The sequence below is a fragment of the Vulpes lagopus genome, chromosome 15, assembly GCF_018345385.1.
Source record: "Vulpes lagopus strain Blue_001 chromosome 15, ASM1834538v1, whole genome shotgun sequence".
Lineage (NCBI taxonomy): Eukaryota > Metazoa > Chordata > Mammalia > Carnivora > Canidae > Vulpes > Vulpes lagopus.
The window spans coordinates 18,694,603-18,714,247 of NC_054838.1; the positions used below are offsets into that span (position 1 = coordinate 18,694,603).

The window sequence follows — 19,645 nt, forward strand, 5'->3', positions numbered from 1 at the left end:
TATCCCACCAACATTCCCTAAACCCTCCTGTGCTGGATGCTGAGGAGATAACGATAAAACACACCTAGTCCCTTCCCCCATGGACCACGTAGCCTAGTGAAGACAAAAGTATACACAAATAATTATGAAGCCACTGGGGGTATGCTGACTGGGGCAGGTATGTAGCTTCCTTGGGTCTTGAAGGATGAGTAGAAGCTTTCTCAGAAGACAAAGGGGAGAACGCTATTCTAGGCAGAGCAGGGTGGAAAGGTAGGGAAGCATGTAAAGGCAGGATGGAGTTGGCAAATATCAAAATGGCTGATGAGATTATACCGGAGCATCCAGCTGCTCATGATGAGTCAAAACCTTTCACAGAATTCACATAAGTGTGACAAGGGCAATTAATTAGAGGAGCTTGGGAATCACACCCACTACTTCAGGGGTCTGGATGCCAGCACACAACAAACTGAGTGGTCTCCGATTTAAACATGACAGATCCTTAAGAAGAAAGATCTCACACTGCAACAGACAGGTCCCATTTGGGGTCTTACTACAAGGGTAGAAGGGAGAGGACAGTTAGAAGATGCCAAGCCGAGGGCCCAGGGCGCATCCCTCTGCAACAGAAGGGCCGTAAAAGGAGGTCCACGGGCCTTCTGCCCAGTGATGAGTTTGTACTTGGCAAATGGCAAGTTGGGTGGACCCGTGGGAGGTGGTGTGAAGTGAAATGTGAGTCAAAGGTGTATCATATTTACACCCCAGGAGCCTGGGCCGGTAGGGTTGGAAGCGCTCAGAAGCCAGAACCTGTTTGGGGTAGCTGATTAGCTCAGTTCCAAACCTGCTGGGTCTGAGGTGATGGCAGGCACCTGGGTAAGAAGTGGCCCACAGGCCTCTGTCACAGGGCTGCTGTGAGGTGTCAGTGGTGTGGGGTACATGTTTGAAGGCCCAAATATGCCATCGATGTGAGGCCTCCAGTCCCCACCCGTGAGCACAGACACTCTTATCACAACAAGGAGGCCACAAAGTCACCAACCATCCCCATTCTGGCAGCTAGGAGGCACTTTCTCCTCAGGGCCACAGTTGAGGCTGGAGCTCCTAGCAGTAACACAGGACAACAGGACAACCACTGCCCTTAAGGAACTCGGGGCCTCAGAGGCAAACAGGTCCAACAGCAGCATTCAGTGCCTGTTCCTCCCTTGGGAGCCTGGGTTCATGAGGGATGTCGAGCTTAAGTGCACAAAGCTCCAGCAGGTGAATGCCTGGACGCCTCCTGGGGAGAAGCGAGGTAAGAGGCAACAACCCAAAGGGGACTGGGGGAGAGCCACATTCCAGGGAAGACTCCAAAGGCCGACTTAGAGCAGGGCAAGCTCTAAGCAGGTGGTAGGGAGTGGAAGTGGAATCACGTTCTCTACCAATGACAGGAGAGGGCCAGCCGCCAGCCAGGGGCCTGACACAGTGTGGACAACACCGGAGGAGGACCCAGTAGGTCCAGGGGACTCCACGGTGGAGTGTGCACACACACCCCCCTCCCCAGCCCAGGAAGCAGAGGAACAAGCAGAGGATGATGTTGCTCTTAACAAGTTCAGGACAGTGACAGCTGTTCTAGTGGCCAAGGCCAGTCTTCATTCTCTCTGACGTCTGGACTATTACTGGAGCCCTGCATTTGATGGTGGAGGCACAGGCCGACTTCTCTTACCAAGAGAACTAGCTACAAAGAAGAGGTGGGAATGTTAAGAGAAGGTGTAGCCCACATGCCATTCACCCTTCACTTCACCCACAGGCCTCTCTAGATGCCGTTGTCCTCTTATCCATGACGATGACCCACTACCACCGAACTTTACCCTTTTTGCTACCAGCCAAAGAGAAAATGACCTCGTAGCTATATAGCCAGCCAATACCGGACAGCCATGTTTCAAATGACAGATGTCATAGCCACCTGAACTACACCACACAAACGCCAGTTTGGCACCTGGAAGCTCATCAGGGCACAGGATTAGGGGTTCTGAAATTTAGAAAGTGAGCCACAATGAGCTGCTCATTATCTGACGTACTCTTAGGCGACTGGTGATTTAGATACTGCGTTAGCAGGAACTGTTGATGGAGATAAGTCCAGGGCAAGTAACCTTGATTTATTCTACCCATATTGAAGTGCAAACTTCCATTCCATTCTATGAAATACTCTTGTCTCAGTAAAAGTGGTTAGAGCTACAAGTGTTTTGGGCAGGCTGCCAATGGCCCAGACAAAGGAAGGAATCAGGAAGAGCACCAGAGTCCCTGGTACCCCTGCTCCTCCTGTGCCATGGACACAGCTGAGCCAGCACTAGGGCCTGTTCCCTTGGCAGCTGCATCCAGGTGGAGGGGTGGGGGAGGACAGTGCCCCCAAGTAGAAGGCAAGGCCTGGGAAAGGAACTCTCAGGCAAGAACCTACCACCACCAACCAAACTTGGACTCCTTGTACACCTCTTCCTTCCCTACAAGGCCACCGGGTGGTAATGAAGTGTCACTGTATCATAACCAACCAAAGCCTTGTCCCCATAATTTACAGGTTGCTCAGAAACCAGAGCTGCTCCTAAATGGTTAAGGAATACCTCTTGCTATCCCTATGTTTGGGAGACAGCTTTTTAAAGGGATATATGAGACCTGTCTTTTTGGGATAACAGAGCAAGAAGCCATTTTCAGGACTTAAAAAAAATGAAGATGACAGAAGACATACAAAGGAAACTGATGGCAGTGCCAATGTTTGCAATCAAATCCCATATCAACCAATAACACCTGTGTTTTCAGAGGACAAAGAAGAAAGAGCATAGGTTTCATAGCCACAGTCTTGAGTTAAAACATGCGCTCTGTGGCATAATGGCCATGGGTCTTTAGACAAGTTATTTAACCCCTTTCAGACTCAACAGTCTCCTCTATATCGCATTGTTACCAGTGAAAGTAAACAAGATAGACATCAGGTAAATGCAGCAGATTGAACCTGAACATCTAATTTAGCTATCCACTGCAACGAAGGTAGAAGAATTTATTTTGAAAGACATAAACCCACAGGGACATGGAGAAGTGATAGGAGACATAAGGGCAACAGCTCTGCAGCAACCGTAAAAGGGTGGCTGGTCCATGGCGGAGAGCTTTCCAAAGCTCTGGGAGAGATTTCTCTGGTAACACGAAAATCACAGGACACCTCAGGCATCAGAACACCCAAAGAGATTTATATGATTGGTGAGGAATTTGTTGACTTCAATGATAAGAAAATAGAAAACCAAGTGAGTGACAAAAGAAACTGCAGGGAGACCAAAAAGTAAAAAGTAACCACAGACCATACAGTGAAAAACCATGTGGCAATCTAACCAGAAGTGTGCAGGCAGCCTGGTAGGGGATGGATAGTGCTTGTGAGCAGTGGGGGTAGTAGGGCTGGAAAGGCAGTGGAGTCCACACCTCCTGGAGGGTGGACTCAGAAGTCACTAGATAATGAAAAAAATAATAAAGCAGGAGAACAAGCATTATTTCAGTAATATGGATAAAAATACTCAAAAATGTAAAAAGTCTGCATCTGAGGAAGAGCAATGGGGAGGGTGGGGAGACAACAGCTGTTTTAACAAATCATATACAAGTATTTGTTTAAATTGTGTAGATAGGTAGTAGTGATCAAAATAAAAATAATCAAAATGATTTAAAAACGTAGTAGTGATCAAAATAAAAATAATCAAAATGATTTTAAAAGGTAAGATGTACCTCTGTGCCTGGCACAGAGTAGAGACTCTGTGTGTGTTCCTTTCCCCTCTCAGGCAGGTGTCTGTTAGCTCCATGCTAGGAGTTTATCCAACACTGTCTCACATAATCCCCACACACCACTCAGGAATTCTCCCACTTTGCCGATGAGCAAAAATTTAGGCAGCTTGCCGAGGATGCACACCATTCTTCCACATTGCCTCTGAGATGGAAACCCAGAAGAGGGTTTTGAGAACAGGAGGTTCTAACATATCTTTTCACAAAGGAACACTGTGGCTGAAAATGGAGAGGGTGGGTGGGAATGCAGTGCATGAGTGAACACAGGAAATCCAGGTGAGAGATGAAGGTAGCTTGGACCAAATTGATGGGTGATAAATGTTCCAAATCTTGATATAGGTCGAAGGCAAAACCAGCAGGCTATGTTGATGGAGTGGACATGGGGGAAAGACGTCAGAATGACTTGCCCTGAGTCCCAGAGAGGAGGGCTTCAGGAGCAGCAACTAGGGGGGGAGAGGGGATCAGGAGATTGGTTTTGGAAATGTTCGGTTTAAGATGCCTAAGAGGGAGGGGGTGCTTGGGTGGCTCAGTCGGTTAAGAGTCTGCCTTCCGCTCAGGTCATGATCTCAGAGTCCTGGGATCCGAGCCCATGGTGGACTCCCTGCTCAGCAAGGAGCCTGCTTCTCCTTCTACCTCTGCCCCTCCCTCTGCTTGTGTTTTCTCTCTCTCTCTAAGAAATAAAATCCTTAAAAAATAATAATAATAAGATGCCTAAGGGGACACCTAGGAAGATATGCTGAGTAAGGCATTTGGAAATATGAGTCTGATGTTTGGAGGTAAGTCTGGCTGGAGAGAATTTGGGAGCCATCTGCAGAGAGATATAATCTAAAATAACTGCATGAAGCAGTCCACATAGTAGAGAGAGAGAGAGAGAGAGAGAGAGAGAGAGAGAGAGAGAGAGAGAAAGAAAGAAAGAAAGAAAGAAAGAAGAAAGAAAGAAAGAAAGAAAGAAAGAAAGAAAGAAAGAAAGAAAGAAAGAAGCCTCAGAGAACTCTCTGGAACACTTCAACACAGCCATCAGGGAGAAGAACAAAACAAAGGGGACTGAGGAGGAACAGCCAGGAGAATTGGGAAAGTGCTGCCCTAGACCAAATAGAGGGTTCAGGATGGAGAAGGATGCAATCGGGGGAGCCAAGTGCTGCTGAGTCAGACCAGAGATGGTCTTCTCGCCCAGTGCTCGCTGCAGGTGATCTCATCTGCTCCCACAGCCTTACCTGTCCCCGCATTACCTCACCCTAGACTCCTGCAAGAGCCTCCTAACTGGCTGCCTGCCTCCAGGGCCTGACCGTGTATCCTGCCCTACCTAGCTCCTCGGGGGATTCTGATACTGAACGAAGCTGAAGAGCCAATGACAGAAGGCAACACAGCTCCAACCTGGCACTCTTCTGCTTAGAAAGTCTCGGGGGCTCACCATCAAGCCCTAGAATTCATGCCTTTTACCACATGCACTCAGCCCACTTGGTTGAAACTTCAACTTCCATCATAGCCCCGGGGCAAACCTCTGCCCATCCCCACCAAAATGTCTTACCATCTGCGGACAGATTCTAGTTGTTAGCTGACTGCGCCAGCAGCTTTCCTGCCTTATGCCCAAGCCAGAAGCTTTCCTCCCTAGATCCCCATCTCCTCTTCAAGCCAGTTCTTCCGGGAAACCAAACTTGATCCTGCCTACCTAAATGTGATCTCCTAATCTCTCTTATTTTTTCAGAAAAGGGAGGGAAGGAGTAGTGCTCAGCCATCTCTCCTGCAACTCTTCCATGTGTTTGGCCCCTGAGGACACCCCCATTCCGTGAGTCCTGAGGACACGTTCACAGATTCACTGATAAAACTATTCATTGTCTGTGGGAAAGTAAAGCCTGCACCGTCCCACACCCACACCTGACACCCATCTCCCTCTCCATGCCTTCATGCTTGGCAGGCCCCAAAAGATGGTCTTCTGCAATATGCACCCCCACCACCACCATGGTAATGCCACTGCAAGTAACCAAGCCAGACCTGGGAGTCATCTCAGGCCTTCCCGCCTCTCATCCACAACCAGTTGGTCTCCACATCCAGCCAAGTCTCCCTCGTCATCATCTCTCACATCTGTCCCCTCCTGTTCTCCTGGCCCACTTCAGGCCACATCGTCTTCCACCTGAATGACCACCATAGCTTCCTGACTTACTTTCCTGCCTGCAGCCTGACTCTCACACACCCCTCAAGCTCCACCCTGCTGGCCAGAGCACGGGGTCTGTGTCACAAGCCTCACTGAGACACCCACCCCAGCACTTGTACAACACTGCTCACCAGCTCCTACCCCAGAAAGTGAAGTCAGGAGCACGCACTCTCTAGTCCGGCTGCATTTGGGACCACATTTTTCCCATCATGGGCTATGTCCCTTGGACAAGTTCTTTAAGATCACTGAGCTTCATTTTCCCTATTTATAAAGTGCAGGTGAAAATATACACACTGTGGGGTTAGGGGGACTCCGTGAGATATCGTATGTAGAAGTCCTCTGTATACAGTTGGGCGGGAGGTCACAACTGCAGCAGTGATACTTCTCTCAGCCATACTTGGCCCCCTCCTGAGCACTAACCATTTCACCCCCTGCTTTTGCTGTAAGGCCCCTTCAACATGTAACATTTTAGTCCATGACCCCATTCCACCTGCTGATTTCCCACTCCTCATTCAAGGCCCAATTCTGGCATCATGATTCTAGGGCTCCCCTCCCATCCCTCACATGGAGGTGACTGCTCTGACTCAGTCCCCCTCTCCATGCCCACGACAGACTTCCCTTACAACACCTGGAACTCTCTAGAGCACTAACCACTTATGTGTGTGACTTTGTCTAAGTGGTAAGCGCTTCGTGGGCAGGGCAATGTCTCAGAAGCCCAGAGTTCGGGCCTGGAACTGGCTCAGAGAAGGCCAGCTTGTGTGTGTTGAATGGACAGACAGAGCCACAGATCTGCCTGAGGGAATGTCAGTTGGAAGCTGACCGGGAGCAAAATTCCTCTCCACCTGTGGTTCTTAAAACAAGTTATCCGCTTCCAAAATACAATGGGACAGGTATAGGGTAGACGTTCCCATCCCAAAAAGGAGAAAATGGATAAAGAGGTAACTGGTCTAAACTGGGAGTTGAGAGCCCCTGTGAGTGGCAGGGGCCCTGGGAGGCCCTGAGGCCTGAGGTCCTGTCTGGTCTGGAGGTCTCTATCCCCTAAGGGAAGAGCCTTATGAAGAGGAAAAGCAGCCCAGGTGGCCTCAGCACAATGGTGGGGCCCGCAGACACCGCCTTTGTAGCAGGACTGAAGGACAAGAGCACGGACGTTGACTCTCTGTCAGGACAGAGGAGGGGGATGTCACGACAGACAGGAGTCGGAGCAGAATAGGACGGCCAGGATGCTGAGAGAGCTGCTATCAGATCGCTGATCGCCTTTAGTATCTGAGTCTGACCAAAAGGGAACACGTAGAGCCTAGATTTCCTCTTCTAATGAACAGAAGCTTAAGCAGCCTCAGAAAAACTGCACAGGAGCAAGAAAAAAAAGCCTCTGAAGGTGAAAAAGCCGCTGAACTAGTACCAGTCACCCCTGATAACCAACCTGTGTTTGATGGTTTCAGCTTTAAAAATGTTTTTCACACATGGGCTTCTCATTACTGCCTAAACATCCCAGGTCAGGCTGCTCTGTTTGGTCAACCAGGTAAACTGAGGCTGGGGGGGGCGTTGGGCTGAGATCTGCCAGGAGGGCCACGGGCTAGCCGTGCTGGGGCAGCAGGGGACAAATGCAGTATTTCTTGCTCAACGTCTTTTTCTCCCGCTGTGCCAGTTAGTGAGCTGTGTGTGCTGGGCATTCCCAGCCACTCCCTGTTGGGCGAGTTCCAAAAGATCCCTAAGAACATTTGTGCTAGAGCCCAGCTCCACAGAACCCGCTGGAAGGAGCCCTTTCTCTTTCTGGCCCTTCCATTGAAAACCCAGCCCAATTCTTATCACATGTCACCGCTCCTCCACCAGGCTCCTTTGGCACATCCCAACCCAGATGCTTCCACTTAAGCTCTTCCCCAAAGAGCTCAAGTCCTTCAGAGAAGGCTCCATGGCCCCAAACAGCTCTTCTACCAACGTGCAATAATAGCCGGAGACTTGGTCACCCAGCTCAGCACCCTCCTCAGAAGAATGGTAAGGAATAGCCATCAGGCGCAGACACCTCACCTCTAGGCACCGTGAGACCAGCCTTCTTCCCAGCTCAGCCGTCCCCCAGGCTCAGGAGCAGGGCCAACATCCTCCTGCTCGGAATGGCAAGCTTCTTAAGAGAAACACCACCCTCAAAGACATGAGTGTGAGACACCATGAGCCCAGCCCACAAGGAGGAGCACGAGGTCTGGCCAGGAAACGAGTGTGAGAGAGCGTGAGGTTGTCCTGGCTCACACCCAAACAGCACATCTGACCTTCTAGGCTCCAGAACACTGAAGAGCCGATGTTGGGTTTCCATCCAGGTCTTTGCTTAATATTTTTAGACGCTTGCTTCACCTTCCTCTGACTGTTCTCACCCCCCATTTCTGCTCTTGACATTCTGTCTCCAAGCTGGACCTTCTTCCTGATTCAAGGGCTTACTGTGGTGAAGAGGCCACAGAATCTCAGTGACCAGGGCCACAGGCCTCAACCCAGGTCTGCCAAGAAAAGGTCTGGACAGATCTCAGAAGGCAAGCAACACAGGTACTCCAGCAAGGAGAGGGATTGGGGGGGAGGGGGAAGGGGGACAGGCAGGCCAGAATCTGTGCCTCTGGGAGGAGGAAGGAGGGAGCTGGGGAGCCAGACAGTGTCCAGGGGACAGAGCATCACCATGCCCCCTCTTAACACTGTGCTTACAACAAGTACATCTGTGTCTTCGCTGCAGTGGGGGCTCACTGTAGCTACCTAGAGAACTTGATATGGAAGGTTCTTTCCCTTCCTTGTGAGAGTCTCAGAAAACAGCAGGTCTGAGGAGTAGACATAAATAAGTGTCCCCTTCCAGGCTAGGATGTGAAGGACCAGGCCTCAGCCACAACACCTTACGGGCCTGAAGATCTCGCTGCCTGCCCCTGCCCCCACCCCCCCGCCATCCACGAGGCAGCAAGTGATGGCACACTACCTTGTGCCTGTAGTTTCCACCTGTCTGTAAAAGCCGCCTGCTCCAGGAGTTCACAGAGGGTTTCCAGGTCCTACAGAAGCAGCGGTGAAAATACTCTGTCCTCACTGCCTCATTTAATCTTCCCGGCCATCCTGCGATGGATGGATTATAATTACCAGCCCCATTTTACAAAAGAGGCAACCGAGACACAGAGATGTGAAGACACTGGCTGAGGTCACATGGTTGCTCAGAGTCCCTCCGTGGCATCCAGTCTGTCTGTCACCAAAGTCCCTGCCAGCTCTCCCCACCACATTGCCTTCCCCTGCAGATTTGCTCAGAGCAGTGAAGGCTGGGAGATAGGAAGCTGGTCTCCATGTCCAAACAAACAGGGCTCAGAGCACCTGGGGCCAAGACACCACTAACTTCTGCCCTTCATAAAATATCTTCACAGGGACACTGGATGCCCTGAGTTCCCTCAACTCAGTTACAGTAAGAGCATATTTTACTCAAAAAAAGACAACACAGGACAGAAAAAATTATAAAAATGCATGACCTATAAAAATCAACATATATATTTTTAGATTTGTTTATCTATTTAACAAATACTATTTGCTCCGCATTACTGGTAAAACCCTGTAGTAGACACCGAGAGGAAATTATTGAATGTTAATCCACCAAGGGCCAAAACTCTTCATGTCTCATCCGTGGGAAGGTTACTTGTAGGACTGGGCCTCAACCTGGGATCCATAAGGCAGAGCCAACAAACTTTGGCTTTGACCAACTTCGACTTCAGAAATCCATAAATTAAGGTCTAATTTTAAAGTCATCATGATATTCCTTTGTGAGAAGAAAAAAACATCATTTCCCTGGAATTCCCATTATCTCCAAAATCAAGTTCAGATGGCAGCTCAGTTGCTAATGTCAATTTTCCAACGTCACTAGCTCAACAGGCAAGTAACATGTAAGACATCACATGGAAGTTACTTGCAAAGCTGAGCCTCAAAACTTGACCATTTGATGATCATTTTATGGATAATAAGGCTCAGTTTACCACCTACTCTTTCAAGGGGATGAGCAGTCAAAGGGGAGCTGGCATCATAGAAGCCCTGGTGATTCCAGAAAGATATGTGCATGCAACAACAGAGCATCAAGCCCACTCCAGGGAGAGGGAAGCTGAGCATGCCCAGAGCAAGGCGGCGGGAGGAAGGAGCAACGAGTGCAGGGTGGGCCATCCCAGAAAGCTTCAGAGAGGGCAGCGTGCAGAAACACAGATGCACTACAAAAGGAGTGAGGCGTGTACATATCCCAAGGTATGCTGGGTGGGGGGCAGGTGTGTGTGCGTGTGTGTGCGTGCACGCTCATGCATGCGTGCAGCTCGGAGTGATCAGAGAACTGGGAAAGAGTGAGAGCAACTGAGGCTAGGGCCAGCTTACGAGGGGTCTCTCACCTCACCCCCAGAACTTGGCCTTTACCCATCAGGCAGCAGGAGTCACTGCCTGGCAGCCACCCATCATTTTCCAGCAACAATGCAGCAGGAAGTAAGGACCTTCTCCCTGAGAAGAACCAGGCCACGGCAGCCTCTTCCCTCCACTGCCCACCTCAGGAGCCTTCCCACATCCTCCTCTGACTCTGTTGCCCCTTTCAGCACCCCTTCCTTCTGGAGGGCAGGGATGGGGCCCCTCTACAGTAGGTCCTGTCGGCCTGGCCGCATGTCAGCACCTGATACCTGCCCACCTCCCTCCAGCCTCCTCCCCAGCTCACACTGCCTCTGGGTCGCGACTCACCCCAAGTACCCCTGCCCGGGGAGACAAGGTCAGGTGGCTCAGCTCTGCAAGGCCCTCGTGCACCCAGATCTTTAATCTGGTGTGCCCTTCCTACCAGACTCCCCCTCAGTGCACTACCACATCTGTCATTGGTGAGAAACAGAATGCTCACTTCCCCTCCTCTCCTCCTCAGACTTCCCCTTCTCTCCTCCTCAGACTTCCGGTAATCTAGCCCCACCAGGCCCAGCCTCTCCGTGGTTCCCTAAGCTGAGTCTGGCCTCTCTCCCCTCTCCTGGGGACTCCTTCCTCCTGACCCACGCAAATATTATGGCCTCTGCTCTCCTAAAACACTGCCTTCGGCTACCAGCTCACGTTTCTCCTTGGCTTTGCTGCCAAAGGGCTCATCTCCTGTTCTCCCTGGTACCTGCTGCCAGGAGACCCCATTTCTGTGCCCTGCTGCTGCCCCCCTGCCCCCAAGCTATGTCCACTCTTACCCCTGTGAGAGGCAGTGGAGGGTGGGCATAAAGTGCATGCGGAGCCGTAGAGCTGGACCGTGGGTCAGACCCTGTGTGGAATGGTCCTGGGCCAGGGATTCCCTTGGCCTCTGCTTAACCCTCTGCCAGATGGGAATAACCGAGGCCCCTGTCTCAGAGGTGGCTGTGAAGGTTCCATGCGTTCCTACGAGCACAGCATCTAGAGCAGCGAGCAGTCACTGTCGGCTGGGATTGCTTCCTTGGCATCTCCCCCACACCAAAACCCCTCCAATTCGCACCTCCTGGGGCATTTGGGACACAGCGCTCTCTGGTTCTTCTGGATCTTCCTCCTTCACTAAATGTCCTATGTCTCAGCTTCCACTCAGTGCCCCCAGCCCCTGCTCCAGGGCAGATTCTCTGCTCAGCTCTCTTCCTGTCCCTTTTGCAGTCCCTCTCCGGACAATCCATATTTCATCCCCATGCTCACCACTCATAACACTAGGCTACTGCTGTGAGCTCCAGACCGAAGTATTTCCAAATGCTCATCGTGCAGCCCCCGAGAGTCAGCATGATCAGAAGCTCTCAGCACGGTCCTGCTCTCTCTGGGCAGCAACTGGCCTGCTTGACCTGCACGCCCTACCTTCCCCTGGGGCCCCCCTTGCCTTCCCACAGCAGAGAGGCGCCTGCAGATTGCTCCAGGCAGGGAGGTGTGTCCCCACCCGCCCCTCCCCCCAGCCACCCAGCCTGGGATTCAGGTATCAGAATCTTTGCCTTGGAGGGCCTCCTCTCACCATGCCTGGCCTCTCCCACAGCAATCCAGACTGATGCGGCTGGCATCTAAGGCATCTGTTGGCTGACCCCAAATCATCCTGGCCACATGATGGCAATAATAACGGCTTCCATTTTTAAAACACTTGTTCTGCACTGAGCTAAGCATTTACAGGTGTCTCATACCTCAATATTCAGAACTGTGGTTATCCAACTGAAGCTTGCAGAGGTCAAATCACATGTCCTGGAAGCAGTGGAGATGGGGCTGAACCCAGGCAGTCTTCCAAGGTCATGTTCTTAACTCCACAGCCCTTCCTCCCTGGGCCTGGCCACTTCCAAACCTCATTCTTCTTACTTCTTGGTACTCCAGCCATTAGAGAGCATTCTCATTTTGCTGTGCCTTTTTCAAGCTGTCCCTCAAGCTAAAGGTCCCTTCTCTCCAGTCTCTGTCCATCAAAATTAATTCTTCAAGGAGATTCTTCTCTCTCCAAGACAGCATCCCTACCCCTAACCATCCAAGAGCATCGCTGCAGACATACAACCCATGCTTACACCCCCATTTGGGTTGTCTCATGTTGCCATTGGGACATCCAATAGGGGCTGACATTCTCTTTCTTAGCCTTCACCTCCTGGGGAGCAGCTGTATATCTGATGGAGGGAATGGGGGAAGGAACCTAGCACGTGTGGCTCAACCCCACTCTTCCCTTTTCTCCAGAGGCCTTGCCACAGGGGAGTGGCCTGTCCCCAGCAGGAGGTAGTCATCTAGGTCTCTGACCCAGGCAGATATGCTAATTGAGGAGAGGGCTGCCCTGGGAACCCTCCTGGCCACATCCTTATTAGCCCCAGAGGGGGGGATCCTAGTCTCCAGCTGTCTGGCTCCTGGTCTTATTTTTCAATTAGTGCCAAACGCAGAGGGCATTTAAGTAGTGCCAGCAATTAACAAATGTCCATTATGGTGAGGGTGAAGGGGTAAAGTGGTAGCGCCTGTAGAAGGACTGGTCAGCATTGATCTGTACAGCACACTGGTGACCGGTACACCATCTCTGGGGTTATGGGTACTTGTCACTAGCAAGGAGGCCCCATCAGCAGCTTGGGGACATCCCTACTATCCACCCAATGCCCTCTCTCCAGGAACCTGGCTGCCCAGCAACCTGCCAAGAGCCCTGTAATCCACCTTTGGGAAATGCCAGGAGGGCCATCTGGGAAGACAGGTTATTTGTGCTGTGGCCACCGACTATTGCCCACCGAAGTAAATTAGTGCACTGGCTTCTGGTTTATAGATTGGCCTTGTCAGTTTGGTCAGCACAAATCAGGCTCTCGGGCCACAGGAATCCTTCAGTGAGTGACTAACGAGGGTGTCCAACCCAGCAAAACTGCCCTTCCAAGGCCGTCCATACCTCCGTTCTCTCCCATGTCCACATCTCACCTGCCCCCTGGCAGAGAGAGCCTTACCCACCGACAGGACCTGCTGGCAGTGTGCTGCTTCCTCAGCTCCAGAACACAAAGAAAGCTGCCCTCACTGCCCCTCTCACAGCAGAGAACACACACACATGGGCACACCATTATACACCCAAGGAGAAACAAATGGCCATCAAGTTATTTCAGTGCATCAACCTGATGATAGACTCAGAGAAGTGATTCCAATGTAGCCTCAACTCGAATACTTTCAAAAAGCCTCATTGCAAAAATTATCCCTTAGAGGGGCGTCTGGGTGGCGCAGATGGTTAAATGTCTGACTCTTGGTTTTGGCTCAGATCGTGATCTCAGGGGTGTGAGACTGAGCCCCATGTCAGGCTCCATACTCAGCACAGAGTCTGCGTGAGAGTCTTTCTCTCGGTCTCTCTCTCTTTCTCTCAAATGCATAAGCAAATCTTTTTAAAAAAATTATCCCCTAGAGATACAACCAGCAAGGGCTCATTGTTGAAGCTGGCTGATGAGTTGATTCATTACACGGTTCTTTCCATTTTTTTGTGTATGTTTGAATTTTTTTTTTTTAATAACAAAGGGTTTTTTTTTTTTTCTTTTTTTCGTTGCTTGTTTTTTTGAACCTAGCACTTGTGGATCTGAGCTTTTCCAGAGAGGGGCATGGGATGTCACCTGACCTGGCTGGAGAACAGAACCTGAGGTTCGAACCTCAATTCTGATGGTACTCTTTCCACAGTGCCGTTCAGCCTCTCGGAAGGTCCTGACACCTGTCCTAACGCCCAGCCCACCCTCGTTCAGCTCCTCCCCATCTCTCCCTCCAGCTGCCAAGCTGCCTCCTCTAATCTAGGCCTCCCACTTCGAGATGACTCTTCTTCAGTCCATCTCTCCCAGAGTACACAGGGTATGTTTCATAAAGCCCACGGCATTACTCCTCTGCTCCCAAGCATTTGATGGCTCCCCACTGTCTCAGGAACAAAGCTGTATTCCATGGCTCCTCCGATAAGATTCACCTTCACAGCCACACTCCTCACCACACTCTCAGTTCAGTCTCCACTGAGCCACCTCCTACTCCCTACAAACAGCAGGATTTCCCTGTGTTCCGTCTCTCCTCTGTTTGGGATGCTTTTCTCCAGCTACATTTTCACATCCTGCATATTCTAAGACCTTCTCCAAATGCACCAACCCAAGGAAGCCTTTCCTGACACCAATACCCACAGGACCTGAAGGTGCTGGGTGTGCCACCCTGCTTCTGGCATACTTGGGACTCACCTTTATCATCCCACTTACAGCGCCGGTTATAGGGTTCCTTGCTATGTCCGTCCCTCCTTCTAAATTAATATGCTTGAGAACAAGGAGCGTGTGCTATTTACCTTATTAGTCCTCAGAACCCAGCAAGGAACCTGACATAGGTGGCCTCTCAGTAAATGCTGACTGACGCAAGATGTTCAGTGTGTGCACTGAGCGGAGAGCAGAGGGGAAAGAGCACATGACAGAAAGAGAGAAAGACCTTGGCCAACTTTCTGAATAAGGGTGGGGAGCTGTCCACGGCAGCCTCTCTCCTCTCACCCTCTCCATACACGAGACCCCTGTCTTTGTGGCCTGATAATCAGAGGCGGAGGAGGACCGGCCATGGTTGGCCCTGGCGGGAGCAAGAGACAACAGATGAATGCAAGTATATTTCCTTAGGAACAACGAGAGAAGAGGGTGTAACTTCCCCTAACAGATTATAAAACCAGGCATTTCTCCTTATTCTATTATTTCAGAATGCTAAGCAACAAGAAAAAAACCCACATCTGAATTGGCGAGTTTCCTCTATCATCTCGAATGTTCAGGGGCCTCCTACATAACTTGAGCCTGTAGCCAGCTACCTCCTGTGAGCCTCCCAAGTTGCCTGGGGAGGAACCCAGACCCCAGAATTTGGCGGTCTCTGGATAAATACTAATTGGATTAATCAAAATTTATCCTGTGTCTTGAGCCTTCATTTCAACACTTGTCAAACAGTTTAATTTCGAATCAGTGCAATAGCTTTCCTTTTGCGTTAAACAACAACAAAAGTTCAGGCCAGTAGGAGACCAAGGAATTTCCCTAAAGTCAGGCTGTGTGCACTGGCAACAAGAGCCTGGCTCCTGCCTCAGTCAGAGAAGAAGGGGGCTTCCTTGGCAGGCCTGGGCTGGAGGGTATTAGCAGGGTATTAGCAGCTCTGTCTTCACTGGAGGGCTGAGGCCATATGGAAGCCAGATGAAGACAGCACACAGAACTCACTGCTGCTAGAGAGCCCAGATGACATGGAAACTGTTTGGCCTGGACTTTTTGGGACTGAACCTCTGGATGAGGCCAGTCAAGCTTCCTCCACCATCTGGGGGGCATCTACCTCTTCTCCTGGTCTCTTGGCAGGACCAGCAACAAGTGCCTCTCTATCTTTCATCAGGACATGAAAGCTTGTTCACTGAGGATTTGGGAAATATCCTATTATAGGCCAAATTGTATCCCCCTCCCCAAATTCATATCTAACATCCAGTACCTTAGAACGTGACTGTGTTTAGAAGAAAGTTCTTTAAAGAGATAATGAAGTTAAAATGAAGTCACTAGAATGGGTCCTAATCAAATATGACTGGTATCCTTAGAAAGACACACATGGGTACAGAGACCATGTGAGGACACAGGGAAGTGACCATTTATAAGCCTCAGAAGAAACCAACCCTGCTGATACCTTGGTCTTAGACTTTGAGCCTCCAGAACTGTGAGAAAATAACTTGCTGTAGTTTCACCCAGCCAGCCTGTGGTGCCTAGTCGGGTAGGACATGCCCTAGTCTGATCCCAGATGCAATAATCTGCTGGAACAGGGCAGCCTCCTCTCCAGAGATGTGGGGCTCTGTTCCCATCCAGCAGTATCCCCCTTCCCTTTGTCTGAGGAACACTTTACCTTGCATCTTCAGACCTTAAGCAACATGGAGGTAAGGACAGTTCCTAATTGTCCTTTATTTATCTCTGTCAGTCAGCTCTGAGTCGGGTCATGCCCAGGGAGCAAGGCCATTTAGCTAGGCCAGACTGGTATGCTACAAGAAGGAAACCCCCCTTGACTCCACAGCCTGACCAGCTGTCAAGCTGCATTCAAGGAGCCAAGCACCCTGAGCCCAAACATCTTCTCTTCGACCCAATTCAACAACTCTAGTATGTAATGGGGGGGGGGGGGGGAAGGAGAGGCAGGCCCTGGCCCCTAATCTCAGCTCACCCATCCCAAGACACTTGCCACTAGGATTGCTTCTCTCTCCTGACAGCACTTAGGCCAGAATGATTCAGGGATTTCCCAAGAAAAGTGATCTAGGAATCCCCTGTTTGCACACATTTGCCTACAGACCAAAGACAAGCCAGCTAGAGAATTATATAGCAGTAGGTCTCCCCTCTCCAGGCGCCCAAGAGGTCTTGCTCCCAGAAGTCTGTCAGTTGGATCCCCGGGGAGTGGGGGCATCTACAGTAGCTCCTAGGGGCGCTTCTCTCTCTCTCTTTCTCTTGTCCTCAAAGTGGAGCTGGTTTCCCATGGGAGACACCCGAGCAATTCCTCAGACTCATAGTGAAAGGTGTAGAAGGGGCCGCGGCAGGGGAAGGCAGCCCCAACGGGAGCCCCCCCTCCATCCCAGCCCGTTCAAACCCTGAGCTCCGGCGCCCCATTCCTTATCCCCGAAGGAGAGGAGCGGAGGCAGCAGAGTCCAAGCCTTGCAGTCAAACCCGCTTGGGTTTAAATCCTGGCTCTGCTACTGGACAGCTGGGTTGGTTTTTGACCTGGGGTAACATATATTAACCTCTCGGGTTACTGTGTAACGAAGATAATAATGCCTGCCTCACACGGCGGGGCTGGCCAGAGGGTTAGGAGAGAGGACAGGGTAAACCAGCCGGCTCAGGGCCAGCCCAGGGAATATCCAACACTCTGCCTCTCCCACCTCGGAGAACGCGTCCCTCACTGCACTATTCCAGAAGACAGATTAAGCCAAAACCCCTTACCAGGCTCCAACTGCTGGGGTTAGGGAGGGGAAAAAAAAAAAAAATATATATATATATATATATATATATATATATATATTTTTTATATATACTTTTATATATTTATATAAAAATATAAATTATTTATATATTATATATTATATATTTATGAATATTTATATATTTTATTTATGTATATTTTATATATTTATATTTTATTTATTTACCTATCTATTTATTTATTTATATGATATTGACTCCTTTTGAGAAGTTCCCAAATCCCTCAGAACCAGCCCCCAAGGCGGCAGACCCTGGGGCCCACGCACAGGGTACACACTCGGAGCCTTCTGTGTTTCTGGAGCGGTAGCTGACAGGCCAGTCCAGGCCAGCAGGTCTTCCAGAGCACAAGTGCCCTACTGATCTTGTGCTTATTCTTACAGCCCCATGGCACCTTCCTCGGCCATCCCGCCAGCGGCTCCCAGGCATGCCACTCAGGGCCTATGTTGTTTGTGGGCCACTTGGGCGCAGGCCCCTGGCAGAGGAGTCACAGCTGGGAGACGGGTTTGGGAGATGCCAAACACGGAGGCTAAAGCTGAAGCTGGGCTCCAGGGCTTGGCGACAGGAAAGGCCAAGTCCTGACCATGCTTGTGGAGCAGGAGGTCCCTGGCCCTGGGCACCAGCAGTGGGAGAGCCCCTTTAACTCAGAGGTGACCCTGATAGAAGACGGTCAGTCGCGTTGGACTGGTGACCCAGAGAGGCTCCGCAGTTGCTCCCAGTGGATATGACACTCTTAGAGAATGCCTAGGTGTCTGCCAAGCAGGTGTCTGCTCCCTGAGTTACTTGGGAGAGGTTTCCATGTGCGATGTGTCACTGCAATGCAATAAGAAGTCTGTCTCATGGAACCTGTAGAAACGTTCTCATGACCACCATCCTTCATTCAACTGTCACTAGATTTATTTAAAATTCTCTTTCAAATACAAATAATCATGACATTTGAGGACTGGATTTGTGACCGCGGAGCAGCCCCTTAACAATTTTCAAAGCACTCCTGGTTAGTAGGCAGGACATGGAGACAGAGCTTTGTCCCAACCAACATCCCCAGTTAAAATGAGATCCCAAGTCACTGCAGCCCAGTTATAACCCTATCTGCACCCCTGCCTCCCTAAGGTGGTCTTCTCAGGTTTTGTCTCTGGGCTGAGGGGACACATCCTCAGCCTCCCACAGGGCGGCCAGGAGGAGCCCAGGTCTCCCCCAAGGAAGCAGGGCGCGACTGCCAGGGCCAGGTCTGGGTTCTGAGCTCTGGTGCAGCAGCCGAGCTGAACAGAGGGGATGGGGCCCTAAGCAGGCCTGATCAGCAATAAGGACTGGCTGGCTCTACAGCATACTAGAGAAGAACCCCAACTTCAGCAGGCACCCCCCTCCTACCAGCCTCCACCTGCTCAGAGCCTGAACATGCTGGTGGAAACAATGCTCTCCTTTCATCCAGGCTCCCAGCGCCCACTCCACACTCCTGCATGGCCAGGCTCCCAGCCGCCTTACTGAGCCGTACTGGCCCCTCCTTCCACCCCTACACCCTCACCTGGGTTACTGCGGAGGCTTCTCTGACTCTCATCCCTCACCCCACCCTTCCAACCCACCGCAGAGCACCATCTCGCTTAATATCCCTTTATTGCTGACACTCTGGAGTACCCCCACAGATGAGGTGGGTTGTAAGCAGCTTGTTACTAATGACAAAGCAGCTAAAGCCAAGAAGCTTTCCGTATGAATTAGAGAAGATTCCAGGTTATCTGGCCCCCTTCTGATATACTTTATTGAAGTGGGTGGAATTCAGCCAAGAAATCAGCAATTGCTTATAGTGCTCAGGAAGTAAGAGTTTCTATGACACCGTGAACGACTCTGCAGCTTCCTACTATTTTAGGGACTTACTTCCAAAGACGTCTCTGTGTGTATGTATATAGGTAGTGGGGCTGGCTGTACGTCCTTCACAATATGGCCATGTCCACCAAGTGCTTCTCACAGGCTACCGTCATCTGACACGTGCAGCCTGACCATATTCCGGCTTCAGCGTGAAGACGACTTAATCTTCGTGGTCAGCTTAAGACTCTGAATAATCTGACCTTTCAACGTGGTGGCAAGATAGAAAGGAAAAAACATGGGCTTGAGCATCAGGTAAACTGGGCCTAAGTCTTATTTCAGCCTCTTGCCAGCTGGGGAACCTTGGAAAGTCACTTTTCCCGAGTCATTTTCCTTCTTGGTGGGGACTTAATAAATGATGATTTCCAATCCCCGGTTCCCTATATAACCCCACTCCTCAGTTCTAGCCAAACCAAACCACTGGCTGTTGTCCACGTATGCCCTTTAATTTACTGTCCCTATGCCTTTCTTTATACACTGCTGTTCCCTC

At 50.6% G+C, this 19,645-nt stretch overlaps 1 protein-coding gene across 7 annotated transcripts in view; it reads right to left on the reverse strand.

Moving 5' to 3' along the window:
• Window positions 1-19,645, reverse strand: part of PPFIBP2 (PPFIA binding protein 2) — a 147,103-nt gene that overhangs the window by 116,824 nt on the left and 10,634 nt on the right. Inside the window, exon 1 of one of the 7 annotated variants that reach the window (XM_041730025.1) lies at window positions 11,370-11,657. The exons of 5 other annotated variants lie outside the window; for them this stretch is intronic. The gene's annotated coding sequence lies outside the window, so the exon portion shown is untranslated. Of the gene's footprint in view, window positions 1-7,936; window positions 8,082-11,369; window positions 11,658-19,645 lie in introns of those variants that run through there. One more of the 7 variants, XM_041730026.1, reaches the window with a different exon arrangement.